At 41.0% G+C, this 14,821-nt stretch overlaps 1 protein-coding gene and 1 pseudogene across 3 annotated transcripts in view; one reads left to right on the top strand and one right to left on the bottom strand.

Moving 5' to 3' along the window:
- Positions 1 to 14,821, top strand: part of POU6F2 (POU class 6 homeobox 2) — a 464,893-nt gene that overhangs the window by 339,934 nt on the left and 110,138 nt on the right. The gene's annotated exons all lie outside the window — the stretch shown is intronic.
- On the bottom strand, positions 11,256 to 12,222 carry LOC307191557 (ADP-ribosylation factor-like protein 6-interacting protein 1; annotated as a pseudogene). The gene has a single exon. The product of its transcript is annotated as an ADP-ribosylation factor-like protein 6-interacting protein 1 (transcript).

The raw sequence follows: 14,821 nt of genomic DNA, 5'->3' as shown, positions 1-14,821 counted from the left end.
AGAGGCCAGCACAGTAAGTGCGCTTGTAGCCTGTAATAACTCCACTTTATGATACTTTCTGAAGGCAGCAAAGATAGCATCCAATTAAAATTATTACTAGCAGAGCTTTGTAGCCCCGTGGAGAACTGCATCTCCTGTCCATGAGGCACGGTGGTTATTTCTCTATATTATGAATACAGCAGTGTCTTACCTTAAGTACTTGGTGCTCTTTTGTTTCTATTTTTCCAAAGACTCTCTGGGGTTAGGAAGGTAAAGAAATTTAGCCCCGGTCTTATGTCCCAGATTCCAACCATTACTCCATGGATTAACAAGTACTCTAAATTCATGCCGAGACCCTCCACAAATATGCATCTTTATAAAATAATAAAGCTTCCGTCCATTTACTTTATTGCTGTGAAGCTGAGGGCATCCAAAATAGAATTTGAGGCTAATCGTGAAGGCTCATCTTTAATCTACTGTCATCGAGGAGCAATGAACAGGAGCATTCAGGAATATATAATTCTAACATTCAGAAACTCATTTTTAACTTAGATGCCTTTAAAATAAATGAGCTTTAAAAGATAATGACTCTGATGTCAACAGATCAGATCCAGACATTAATAGCTCAGTTTTGGACTTAAAAAACATAATGATGTTTTCTTCCAGGAAGATTTCAGATGATCTAGTACATTTGTAGTGCAGTGACACATTCCCACAGAGTGGAAAGCCTATGCACTCATTTCAAAGGCCAACTCACCTCCCTCCTGGATGGTGGGTGCTCACACTGCAGTCAGTCCAGCCCTGCCCCACCTGAGGACAAGAGTGATGTTATTCTTTGGTTCGAAACAGCAAAGTATGCAGAATCAAGATAAATTGGCCTGCAGACAGAAAGGCCAGTGGATTAGAGACTTAGTGTTTTAGAACCGATTTAATTTGTTGTCCTGTAACTTTGTTTCCGTGTGTTTGGCTTCTCAGTGGTGGCCCAAATTTTCTTGGAAATGGAAACATTCGGGTGTGATGAGTAATTGTCTTCCTTGGCACTTGGGTCATGGCTACTTGCAGTTTGAGCATTTTCTCCAGTTGGGCTTGAAGGTGTATTTTTTAAAGTCTTACAAGTATGAGACAACACAATACCTTTGACATAAGACTGAAATGAACACAGGCTAAAAAACTCTTGCTTGTACACTTGACATCTATGGGGAGAGTAGGTCTAATCAAATTTACCAGATGCATGATGAGAGCAATCCTAATGTTTTCAGCATTTGGAATTCAACTCTGATTATTCCCAAGAATGAGTTTAATACTTTTTTAAGAGCAGTTAAATTAGATCTATCTCAACACCCTGTGATGAAACATTTCCTCTACACGAGCCATCAAAATACGTGAAATTACCAAAGAAAACACGTGTCCTTCTCTGAGGGATGAGACTACTTAGTCCTGCCCCTAGTTGGCCTACTTAGTCCATTATTCTGTAGAGTGCAGTGAAAGCTTTGAGTTCTGTGGACATCAGCCTTCTCAGAACACAGTCAACACCTTACAAATCTCTATCGGCCAGTAAAAGGCAAGTGTAGACTACCCATTTGAATAGCTGTTGACAGGACATTAGATGAGATGACCGCTCAGCCTCATGAAAAACAAATGCTACGAGGAGAATTTCCCAAAGTTCTCCTAATAGTTTCCCATGGAAATCTGGGAGCTGTTTCGTTTTTTGTTTTTGCAAGAAAAGAAGCCTCAGAATCACATTTATTTCTGTATAACCCTGAGAGAATATTCTAATTTTTCACCGTTGGAGTTTTAACTTACAAACTTACTAAGTATATTGATGAGATAATATTCTTCTGTGGGTCTAATGAATGACCACTGAATGGGTGATGTGGTGAAACTTTAAAAAATATTACTGAGTAGATAGAGAACTAATTTTGAATAAGTCTACATCAGTAGGCATAAAAGGATTTTTTTTTCCTTTCACGATAGGCATGTGTAAAGGAAATTGAGAATGCCGTGGTGTGTAAAGGAAATTGAGAATGCCATGGTTTTGAAATATCGGTTTTTCTCTACACTAGCTGAAGGGTTTTTGAATTTGTGGCACATGGAATGTTTGAACTTTTGAAAAAGAAAACTATTTAAAAGGAACTGAAAGATATTTAACTCTCAAAGGTAACGATCTTTACGAACTAGAATAAAGTGTTGTGTTTGAAGGTTTTTAAGAGACTAATGATCAACTAAATTCATATATGACAGCTTAAATTCTACTTTACAGTTCTTTATTTTCATATGGGCTTTGTCTTTTTACGTTATTCAAAATCTGTCTGAGACACGTTAGTTTAGAACATGCAACCTAGATTGTCAGAGGAAGCCAATAATTCAGAAGGATTTTGTTTAAAAAAAAAACCCACAAAACTTTGAAGGATAATAATCATTTCTCAAACTGTACAGATGCTGTCATACCTTCAGAAAACATAATAAATGAAAGTAGCTTGTATAGGTATATTTGGTGAGGTTATTCCTCAAGATGAAAAAAAAAATTAATAGTGCTGGCAGGTAGTAAGACTCTAGACTAAAATTCCCCAAATACTTCTGGTCAGGTTTTTATCTAATACTGCAATAAAATTTGTTTCACTCTTTTACTCAAGTCCATAAAATGGATTGCATTTCCAAAACCAGGTTGTTGTTTCAAGACGGATATGAGTCTAAAGTATTATCACTTCAGAGAACTAATTTTGATTGCTCAGGGTTATGGGAGGGCTGGTGGTCCAGCATGGATACCAGAAGCTGGCCCCTGGAAGCCTGTCTTTAAACTCTTCACGGAGAATCAAGGCCCACTCACCCACAACTTCATTCTCAGGAGGGATGAGAAGTTCTAAACAGGGATTATAAGTGCAAACGTCTTCAGGGGCCAGGCAGTCCATATAAATAAGTAAAGCAGACTTAAGTATAAAACCCAAAATAAAAATTTGAAAACAGTGTGTGGGACAAACAAAATGCATCTGTGAGTTGAATTTAACCATTAGGTTCCAGGATGGATATCAATCCATACTCCTTATTTTTGTACAACCCACCTGCCATAGGCTGCATCAGAATCTAAAGCCAGAAATATAGAGTGTGTTGGGTAGAAGCAGATCAGAAACATAAGTGGAAGCAACTTCCTTTTTTTTTTTTTTAACATCTTTATTGGAGTACAATTGCTTTACAGTGGTGTGTTAGTTTCTGCTTTATAACAAAGTGAATCAGTTATACATATACATATGTTCCCATATCTCTCCCCTCTTGCGTCTCCCTCCCTCCCATCCCTCTAGGTGGTCACAAAGCACCGAGCTGATCTCCCTGTGGAAGCAACTTCTTGAGGGGAAAGATACGGTCTAATCATTCCTGGGTAGAAAAAACAATACAAAGCTTTAATTTCAATATATGATATTGATCTGGATAAAGACCCCATAAGCCTAAGAATGGTGAAATACCTCCTTCCTATGACCTCTGAGATGGCTTTTCTTGAGACTTTTCCTTGGGAGTTTTTAACTTGTACTAAGGAAATTCCAAACATTGTGTGGAAGGCCTGGCATTTTCCTTCACGAGTGATCTGGAAATGAGCTGGACATAGTTGGAACCTAGTCATGGTGCCATGCGAAGAGGGGGCTTGTTCTAATTTGAACCTACTTCCAACTAACTCACAAATGGAACAAGTTCTTTGGACTTCATTTTCCTCATCTGTTAAATGTGTGCTGAATATGATTTTTAAGATCCTTTTCAGGTCCTTGAGTCTATGATCTAAATGTTGGTAGGCCTCTAGAATTTTCTTGGATACTGAAAACCCAATGGTCCTGAAGATTCTCTGAGTATTCTTCAAGGTCAGGTTAATTTCTTCCCACTCGCTGGGTGGCAGAGTAGAAAGAAAGTAAGGACAAACATAAGTGGGGTAGTGATAGCAGAAGCAGATTTTATCTTAGCCAGAGAGTCCAAATTAAAGTCAAGTTTTCATCCTCAGAGAGTCACTGCTGTAAACTCTGGTCCCTGGTTGCTTTTTCATACCTATACATTAGAGAAGCTTAAGAAACCAAACGCTGCGTTTAACCTTGGCCTTCTGCATACCATCTTGCATGGCAGGAAGCAGGATCATCTTTTCCTTTTCTTGTTGTATTGCACATTTTAATAAAAAAAAAAAAAAACAGAGGGAGAGAGAGACAAGTGGAAGCAGTTAGGGGGGAGAAAGCTATCTGTGCTTATATGAGGAATGAGGAGTACGGTCAGCTCCTCGGGGTGAAGTTGCTCGAGAGAGCGTAAAATTGTTTCCGACCACGTGCATTTGCTAATGTAAAGGTCTTGTTACCACTCAGGCATCCAGGAGTAAAACTGCATTCAGATTCCACGTCTGCAGTGCAGCAACTCAGCCTCCTGATCTTCTCGTGTGGGATGTTTCCCCCTCCCCCAGCAAACTTTCAGTACTACTTTCCAGAGTGATGGAGAGGGTGGTATATTATCACTTTTTCAAACAAAGAGCCCAAGCCCTCAAGAAGGAGTTAGACCTACATGATTTCCATCCTTTTAAAGCAAATGGTCTCCAAGCATGTCTCCTTCCTATAGAAAAGGCCCAGTGCCTGGGGCCAACCCCCTCTCTCCCCAGCAGTTAGTCTTAATTTAACACAGTATTAGTCAAAGCTTGGTGGGTCTAAGTTTTTTTTCATCTATAAGTAGAGGAGGTAAAATTAAATACTTTCTGGAACTCTTTCCCTTTTATTTGAAGTTTTATGTTACAAACCTCTAAAACTCACTTGAGTGACCTATGCAGGTACAGGGGAGAAAAAACTCTTTTTTTCCTCTATTCATCCTAGGTTCTCAAGCTAGGGGCCTGTAAAGTAGACTAACAAGGGACAGATTAAGAAGAGAAAAACAAACAAAAGTTTATGACACATGCATCGTGCATACACACGGGAGCACTTAGTGATGAGTAACTCAAAAGGGTGGTTAAAACTCGGGCTTATATAGCATCTTAACAAAAGAACAATACATTTTTAGAGAAGTGACAAGACCGAGGAAAAGGACTGTGAGCTTCTAAGTGTGGCAAACTGTGGGGGGGCAAAAATATGGGGAAACTCATAGTAGATGAGCAAGATTTGTTATACAGATTCTTCTGGTGCCATCTCTGGGCTGATAAGGGTCTAGACTTGTCTCCAGTAATTAACTCCTGTCCTTCCTGGTAGAGAGGGGAGGGGAGCCCCCTTTACAAATTTATGTCCTGCTTTTAGGCAAAACAGGAGGTTGGCAGAGAGCTTTTCTTGTATCTACTGATTCTCAGTTCCCTTCAGTGCAAAATAATCCTCATGTCCAAGTGGCATATTTTGGGATGGCATATTCTGGTACCTTTGGCAGGCATATTTATATAACCCCTCTGTGGTCATTATAAATTCTAGTAGAACTCAGTCTACACAGGGCTGGATCAAGTGTAAAATTCTCCTCACCTGGGCCAAGACTAAGATAAGACAAGTGAGGTGTTCATTCTCAGATGCAGAATCAAAGCGCACCCAAAACTGCAGTCATCAAGAGAGGTCATATTTTAATTCAGTCTTTAAAAAATCAAAATGAATGCCAAAATCCATGATGAACTAAATATCGCATTTTAAAATATAGGATCAGTAACAGTATTGAGCCATATTGGAGTCTGAGGCAAAAGGAAAAATCAGTAACACTGATTTTGTTGGTCATGAATTTTTTGCATTCATTTTGATTTTTTTTTTAATATCGCATTAGATGTTATTCATCTTGATCAGTGTGGGGGGGCACACCCTTAATTTTTTTTTTTAATTGCATATTTATTTATTTATTTATGGCTGCGTTGGGTCTTCGTTGCTGCTCATGGGCTTTCTCTAGTTGCGGCGAGCGGGCTTCTCATTGCGGTGGCTTCTCTTGTTGTGGAGCACAGGCTCTAGGCGTGCAGGCTTCAAAAGTTGTGGCACACAGGCTCAGTAGTTGTGGCTCATGGGCTTAGTTGCTCCGCGGCATGTGGGATCTTCCCGGACCAGGGTTCGAACCCGTGTCCCCTGCATTGGCAGGCGGATTCTTAACCACTGCGCCACCAGGGAAACCCAACACCCTTAAATTTTGTGCCTGAAATGAGTTCCTCACTTGTCTCAGCTTGGCTACCAGCTGTGTAAATGATTTACTTAGCAAATACTCTCCAAGGTCAATGGCATTCTGTGCACTGGAAATTTCAACCAGGTGTTAGATGCCACTTTCTAGTTGAACCTGAAAATCGTACCGAATTTTGCACAGTAGAAAAACAAGTGCATGTTGGATAATGGATTGGGACAGGGAGGCGCTGTAGAAGCCCATCCTCCTGTGTATTGTACAGGTCTAATAAACCAATCACTTTTTATTGAATTGAAAGGTTACGACAATCAAAACACTTCTTTGGCTGATATTTTTCACTGAACTAATTTATGGTTTATGAGATTAAGTAAGTTTGGTGAAAACGACAGAAATATTACTATGTAGACAACATTCTCCCAGAGCAACCCAGGCCATGAGGACCTTTTAAAAACTGGAATTGTCCACACGGAGTAAGTCTTCCTCTTAGTCAAAGGAAATGTCATTATTATGGATGAGAAAATCCATCCAAGCCCAGAGGGTTCTCATGAAGATTAAATATAACATACTAATGAAAATGCTTTGTAGGCTATACATTTGTTAAGCAAATGTTAATTATACTACAGATATGAAAGAGTATGAATTTATTTCTGTTTATTTGACTATCCAGTAAATGGAGGGCTTCATTCATGATTCCTTCATTCAGCAAGAGGTTGGGTGAGAAACGGGAATCCCTTTATCCAACCGTATTCAGCCCTGAATAAAATAAACAAAACATATTTAGCTACATTCTTGGCAAGGGACAATTTTTCCTTTTATGAAAGAAAGAAAATCTCCTTTAAAAAAAAAAAACCCGCAGTTCAACATTACTGACATTTCAAAGAATTTATTAGAAGCATTTGAGATCCAGGAGGAACAACAAAGTTTATATTGCTTTGAGAGTGGCAGGGGGAAAAATTAGTTTACCAAGTATATACTTATATACTGTGGTACTTCTTTGTCATTGTCTAGATGTACCATTCCTGGCCACTGCTCCATAGATTAGTCAAATCATGTAGAAAGGGGTTTAGCAAAGAAGGTGGTATGTTCACACCACTGACTTTGGAAGCTCACATCAAGTAGCAATAGATGGAAAGGATGCCAGACTCAAAAGGGGCCGTGGAAAGATTCCTGCAGCATTTGAACATGGCAAGTTACACCTTCTCAAGTAAACAGCACCAACTCTGATCGCGACAGTGGGGCAGATCCCTGGCTTGTCCGCAGCAAGTTCAGCGGTGAGCGTGGAGCCACACACCCAGCTTGGGTCCCATCACCGACTGTTGGATGTAGCTGATAAGCTAATCCTAAAGTCTAGTTCAGAATGCTTCTGAAACAGTTTTGCCTGCATGTGCATAGATACAGGTGGCAGTGTGAGCTGCCCCAAACGTGCTGGCTGGCATTTCGCTCTGAATAAGCAAGACATAGCCAGTATTTATGTTAACTTAATACAATATTCTTCTGCTTTCATGATCTAGTGTTTCTTCTTGTAGTTTAGCCTCAGTTCATTTCCCATAGGCTTGAGGTAAATTTTCCACAGGCTTTTATTTTTGTACTTTATTTTATTATTTTTTTTACATATACATGTATCTATTCTTTTTCAAATTCTTTTCCCATTTAGGCTTTTATGGAATATTGAGCAGAGTTCCCTGTGCTATACAGTAGGTCCTTGTTGGTTATCTCTTTTAAATATAGCAGTGCATGCATGTCAGTCCCAAACTCTCAGTCTGTCCCTCCTCCCCCCTCCCCCCGGTAACTATAAGTTCATTCTCTAAGTCTGTGAGTCTGTTTCTGTTTTGTAAATAAGTTCATTTGTATCATGTTTTTAGATTCCGCATATAAGTGAAATCATATGATATTTGTCTTTCTCTGTCTGACTTCACTTACTATCACTTCATGATAACGTCCAGGTCCATCCATGTAGTTGCAAATGGCATTATTTAATTCTTTTCAATGGCTGAGTAGTATTCCATTGTGTATAGGTACCGCATCTTCCTTACCCATTCATCTGTTGATGGACATTTATGTTGCTTCAATGTCTTGGCTATTGTAAACAGTGCTGCTCTGAATGTTGGGGTGCGTATATCCTTTTGATCCATGTTTTTCTCCGGATATATACTGGGATTGCTGGATCATACAGTAGCTCTATTTTTAGTTTTTTAAGGAACTTTCATACTGTTTTCCATAGTAGCTATACCAGTTTACATTCCCACCAACAGTGTAGGAGGGTTCTCTTTTCTCCACACCCTCTCCAGCTTTTATTGTTTATAGACTTTTTGATGATGACCATTCTGACTTGTGTAGGTGACATCTCACTGTAGTTTTTAAAAGTCCACAGGCTTTTAAATTGACTCCCAAAGTATAGGCTTGCAAGTGAATATTCTCCAGATTGTAAAGAAAGCACTTTTGCCATTATCTGCATTTATTAAGCACCTATGAGGTGCACTGTGGCCTTAAGCAAGGTTTGCAGAACAGCATAATGCCATAGGGCAAGCATGATCTTTTTTTTTATTTTGAATATTTATTTATTTATTTCTGGCTGCCTCGGGTCTTAGTTCCAGTGCGCAGGCTCTTTGTTGTGGCACGGGCTTCTCTCCAGTTGTGGTGCGAGGACTCAGTAGTTGTGGCATGCGGCCTCTCTAGCTGTGGCTCGTGTGCTCAGTAGTTGTGGTGTGTGGGCTCAGCTGCCCCACAGCATGTGGGATCCTAGTTCCCCGACCAAGGATCGAACCTGTGTCCCCCACGTTGCAGGACGGACTCTTAACCACTGTACCGCCAGGGAGGTACCAAGCATGGTCTTTAGAAGCAAGACAGACCTGGGCTCAGATGCTGGTTCTGCTGGGCAGTTAGGTGAGGTCAACCCATCCTTCCGAGCCTCAGTTTCCTCATTGGTTGGAGAGTCGTTGTGAGGATTAAATGAGATGATTTGTATGAGAGTATCTTCAGTTCCTAATAGCTGGCCCACAAAAAATATCAATATCCTGCCTGCCTCTTTGCCTTCCTTGACTATAGATATTATAATCCAAGGAGGACTGTGAGACAAAGAGACCCACTTGAAGTTGAACAAAGAGCAAATAGTCATGGGATTTATAATGCACATGTACACCACAAAATTATGCACGGTACGCTACGTGAAACCCCTAACAAGCTAGAATGCGGCTAATAATGACATGTGAGTTTTGTCACGTCAGAGAGGTTTGGAGGATTTCCGAGGAGGGGGACTTAGCAGAGGGAGGGTAGAGCTCATGCCGTACAGGTCAGGGCTGCACTAAGGCCTAGGAGACGTGTGGAGATTAAAGGAATCTCACTTCAACCCACAGAACCTCGCTTTCTTCATCAATATAAATAAGAACCAAAATCTCCTATTTCCTTCTAAATTCCCAAAGTTGTGCTTTTTAGTGTGTGAGTAAACAGGAAGAACCTTGGTGTTGCTGGCTCTGCCCCTCACTAGCTGTGTGACCTTGGGCGAGTCACCTAATCTCTGGGACTCGGTGTGTCACTTATTACATGGAAAGTTTATAGTAGATAATCTTTAAGTCTGTTCCAGCTTTACAGTCTATTTATGAAATAACACAAATAAGGTGGTTTGAATTATGCGGGAAGAAAGAACTATGTATGTAAAACACCGTTACCCACGACACGTATGTAGGACTCAAGAGATACTCCTGATGCTATTTGGCTAATATTTGCAGTGTGTTTTGAAATTTATAAAGTGCATTTTTATATATATTATTTCATGCATTTGGCCTCATAGGTTCATAGTTCTAATAATCATTAGCATTTTTCAATGGTATCTTATACTCTCTAAGGACTTCAGCCTCTCATTTTCTTCTCCCAACAACCCAGAAGAGGCAAAAATCATCTTCATTCAGATTCAAGGAAATAAGCGTGTTAGAAAGTTGAAACAGCTTCCTCAGCGTCGTTGTCAGACCTCAGAGCACCTCCGTTTATATTTTACCCTCTCTGCAATGTTCATTTGGGCTGTGGGTGAAATATTTTTTTTTCCTTATTTGGCTTCCAGCATTTTATAAGGCAACATTTCTCAAAGTGTCTTCTACAAAATTCTAGTCCAAAGAGATTTTATTGAAAATGGATTCCATAGATTTTGGGATTCCAGCTTTTTTATTTTTCCCCTTTTACACAAAACAAAGTAGAAGAAATAATACAGGATTAAAACTGCAAAAGGAGTTAATTGGCAGAACACACATACACACAAAAATCCAGATAGGAAGACAAGCTTATTTACAATGAGGCAACACGTGTAAATTACGGTCGTTTGTATACAAAACCTTAAAAAAGAAAAGTCAAACATATGCTACATGAGTGCCACTCTTTACAGCAATATTGAAGGGGAGAAAACAGCACTTATTTAGGAACAGATATACCACAAGGTCCAGGTTTTACAGCATCAGTGCAATAAATTCACAAAACTATATTACAGCTAGTTAATCAGTTTGAGAACTGTTCCCAAATATGTCACATTTCCAGCCCTCAGAGGTTCATTCCTACAGATATCAACTACTCCATCTATGGGGACCAAAAGCAGCCAGTGATACCATAAAATGAGAATCTTAAGGCTTACCTTTAAAGGCTTATTCTGGTCTTGAAAAACTAGTAGGATTTTCTACTGAAATGAATCTTGACTAAACACAGGATGAGTTTTGTTCTTTATTGGCTGGTCTTGGAGTGAAGTTCATAGACATGACTCTTAACCTATTATGTATGTACTTTAGTTGCAGTTAGCTGAAAATCTGAAATTAAAAGTATGCTAAAAATCCTAAATACCATCTTGTGTAAGCCTGCTACTAAAAAGCCTTTAAGGATGTACTAACTTCAAGTTTAAGTGCAAGGGAACGAGAGTTCTAAGCCTGTCAGATTCCCCATTTGGGAGGAAGGATCAATGTTTCCAACAAATTGCTAAATTCTGCACAAGGGAGAAGCCAACACATACTAGGCCATGGAATTAGGTTCATTTTATTCCACGAGGATTCTTCTCCCACGGTATCGAGACAGAATGAGGAGTGAATCTTAATTGGTCTCTTCATCAAAAGTGGTAAACTTGGTTTCTGTATTCATGAAGCCAGACAGTCGTTTAAGCAGAGTGTGGAAGCAGACAGTAGAACCAGCTTCCTGTAGTCACAGACCACTATCTTGTATCCAGCTAAAGCAAAGATCAAGTTGAACAGTTATCCCAATCCACTGTTAACTGTACTAAGGGATGAAGTTCACCACTATATTATTTTAAAAGTAAGAGTTCAGTTAACCCTGGGTGAGAAAAACCAAGACAAGTGGTAATGATGCATGAGTTGTCCATATAAGGCCAGCTGATGAGAGCACACCCATGAAGACACTGGGCATAAAGCCTTACTTGGCAAGTCGGAATTTCTACTAACTAAGGGCAGAATGAGGGACAGCAAAGAGCTACATCTGTAATGTTTTAGTATCCAGACAGCATAACAGACACTGTCCCCAAGGACAATGTATATGCCATTAATCACACTGAATAAAGCAGATGCATTATTCATTTTTCTTTTTGTTTGAGAAGCTTTTTTATCTCTCTTTTGGCCATTCCAGTGTACTTCGAAATGATTCCATGTTGGTTTAGTCCAGGAAGCAAGAGTAAGAAAGTCACTATCAGGTAGGAGAGACAGATGTTGTGGACTTGCTGTCCCACCCAAGCAGCCGCAGCAAGAGAAATGATCATGGTCATGAAGTACATTTTAGGCTTTTCTTCCTTTCATGTAAAAAGGCATTTCCACCAGCCCACAGCTCTGCGTCGCGTTTTTACTAGATTGCTGCAAATTTCATGGAATCACTGCTGTTGCTCAGTGGTCCATTTATTGGAGCCAAAAATTCTAGGCGCTAGAATGGGAACAAGGTAGTCAGCCAAACACAAAAACATAACAAAACAGGAAACTCCTGACAGAACGGATGGATCTAGATAGTAGATAGTCAGAAACACCAAAGAAACCACACCCATGATGGCAGGTGGAAACCAGGCTCTTTCCCATCGGAGGACTTTATCTGCCATTAGCATCACTTCTCCCCATCCTTGAAGCTGCTCTTCCAGACTTGTAGTCTCTGCAGTCAGCAGGTTGGTGCTGGGATTATCTCCTTCTGCCATCGTTCCCGAGGTGCCCCCTCAGCGAGCCCAAGACGCCCCCAGAACTGGCCTTCCTCAGAGCCACTCACGACAACCCTAGCCTCCTGGGTATATCTTGATGAATATTATAATACTAAAAGCTAAAAGACATTCTGTAGTAAAGATGTCTAGTTAACATTATTTAACCAAGAAATTCCCAAACTTATGTAACCACTGAACCTTTTTTTTCAGATAACACTGATTAATATCCCATGGGAAATTCCTTCAGCAACCACTGCTCTAAGGCTTCCTTCTCTATTGTACAATCCGCACAACTAAAATAACCTTGCATTTCCTTACCTAGAACATCATGGAAAAATCCACACATCTAATCCAATGGATTGGACAGTGGAGAAAAGAAAGTATAGAAAGATTGGGGAAAGAAGAGAAGGAAAGACTCGAAACCAAAGTAAGAGCAGGGAAAGCCGAAACCAAGGATGGTCCTTACAGTTGGCAACAAGCAAAATCATTGAGTCGAAAAAACGACGGAGGGTCTGGCTGGGGTGCCCCTCATGGCGGCTGAGGTCTTGGAGACCTTCTCCTTCAGACGGTCCTTCCTCCCCTCTCCTCTTCTTCGCTGTCCATCATTTCTCCTGCTCACACACCACTGCACCTGGAATCATGCCTCCCCATGCCAGACCTGGAGAAGTGAGAGCAGGGTACCACTGGACCATATAGCCCCTGGCAAACCCATGGAATCAATAGGCCAGGGAGAGGGCACACCCTCCCTTCCCCTCGTCTCCACCCTTCCTGTCTTGTGACTGAGGATTTCCAGGAGTCAGGAGAGTCCCCAATACCCTGACAACCTCGATCTCCACCCTTGTGTTTTAAGAGGGGTTGGATTCCAAACAACAGGTCAATTCAGTCTAAAATCTGTAGCCAGGACCAAGTCCTCTAGGTTACCAGGCTGTCAAAACCCTTTGTCTGTGGGGCATTGTCATAGTTATAAAGCTCTCATCCTGGCTCTTTTTTCTGTTTCCTATTTAAAAGAAAAATAAAAAAAGACCCTCCAAGGCACTGGTGTTTTCCTCCTCTTTCATCCCCCACTGTTGAGAAGTAAATTGGGCATTCTGGCTTCAAACACGAATGCTGGGGCCCTAAGAGTGCAGAGATAAGATAGAGAAAGGCGCCATATTGAGAAGACCAGTTCCAGAGTCTCTTTTTTCATGCATAAGAGGAACCCATGTGGCAAAAGTTCAGTTGCCCCTCTGAGTGGCCATCCACGGGAAAGGGCAGTTCCGTGTTGTCAGCCACACAGTGGGGATGCCTGCAAGGCCACAGATGAACGCAGTGGTGCATTTGTATGCTGACAGCTCTCTTCTGGGAACTAGTGTCTGAAGGCCCAGTTGGGCTCCAATCAATGCAACCTTTCCAACCCGATGCATTTTTGTCTGAACTGTCATTTGACAGGGATCCGCCTGGTGCCACCACTTAGTTTTCTACCCAGCAGATATTTAACTGACATAAAAAGGAAGTAAAGTTAGGGATCTCCTTCTTCTTCTCAGCTGGACTCCGTACCCCCCCAGAGGCTGGCTGCTCTTTGTTGAACTGTTTGTCCTTTGCACTGGGAGGTTATGCATGTGGCATTTAAAGAGAGCAAAGCAATGTTGAAGGCTTCAGAGAGGTTAAGATTTCAGAGAAATCCTCTCACTTCCCCCAAGGAAAGGTCTCCTGAGCCTGGCTGGCTTGGAAATGTCTATATTTTAAATCAGAGGGAAAATAGTCTTGTGCTCTTGTCTAAGGTTCTAAAAAGTAACATTCCTTAGAGTAGGTTATATCACCTGCAGTATTCTGCACCCCATGGAAGGAATTTGAACAATTTAGGGCAAAAACCAAATGGTCCTTGGAACCAACCTGGACAAGGCAGAAAGTTATTAAAGGCAGAAAGCAAAGATGGGGTAGTTTCCAAGCTCCCTGCATGTAACAATCACAGTGGATTCATTTTAAGCATCTTCAAGGTACAACCTGCACACCATTTTCATTCCTAGTGACTCTCCTTAAGTGATGAAGTGGGGGTCTTCATACCAGAAGGACCCCATATGACCAAATATTTTCTAGGCCCCAGGGGCCCATCATCTCCCTGCCTTGCTTGACTCCCTCCCTCGCTTGACTCCCTCCCTCTTTTGGACACACCCAAGCCACACCATCTACAAATAGCTGGGGCCATGCCCACACCACCCACTGTATTTTGTTCCATCCTTTACTTTCTTTCCCAAAAGACAATTTCCAAACTCAGTGTCAATGGCTCTCTGCATTGGATGCACACTGGGATTGCCTGAGGAGTTTTTTAAGAATACCGATGCCTGGGTCCCACCCAGAGATTCTGATTGAACCTGAGTGGGGCGAAGCATGGGTAAGAGCATTTTTTTTAAGTTCCCCAGGAGATTCCAGTCTGGGGCCAGGGTTCAGGACAGCTGCCTGTGGTCTTATATCAATAAATAGGCTCCCAATTGTTCATTTCTAAAAGAGCAAATTCCTACCTCTTGTTTATACAAAATGCTTTTTACCAGATCTGTTGGCTGCATGAGTTGGCGCTAACTTTGCTTCTGCGATACAATAAAACTAGGTCTTCATTTCTCAAAAGAA

Source organism: Stenella coeruleoalba, assembly GCF_951394435.1.
Source record: "Stenella coeruleoalba genome assembly, chromosome: 9".
In the NCBI taxonomy this organism is placed as follows: Eukaryota; Metazoa; Chordata; class Mammalia; order Artiodactyla; family Delphinidae; genus Stenella; species Stenella coeruleoalba.
This window is presented reverse-complemented; position numbering and strand designations above follow the sequence as displayed.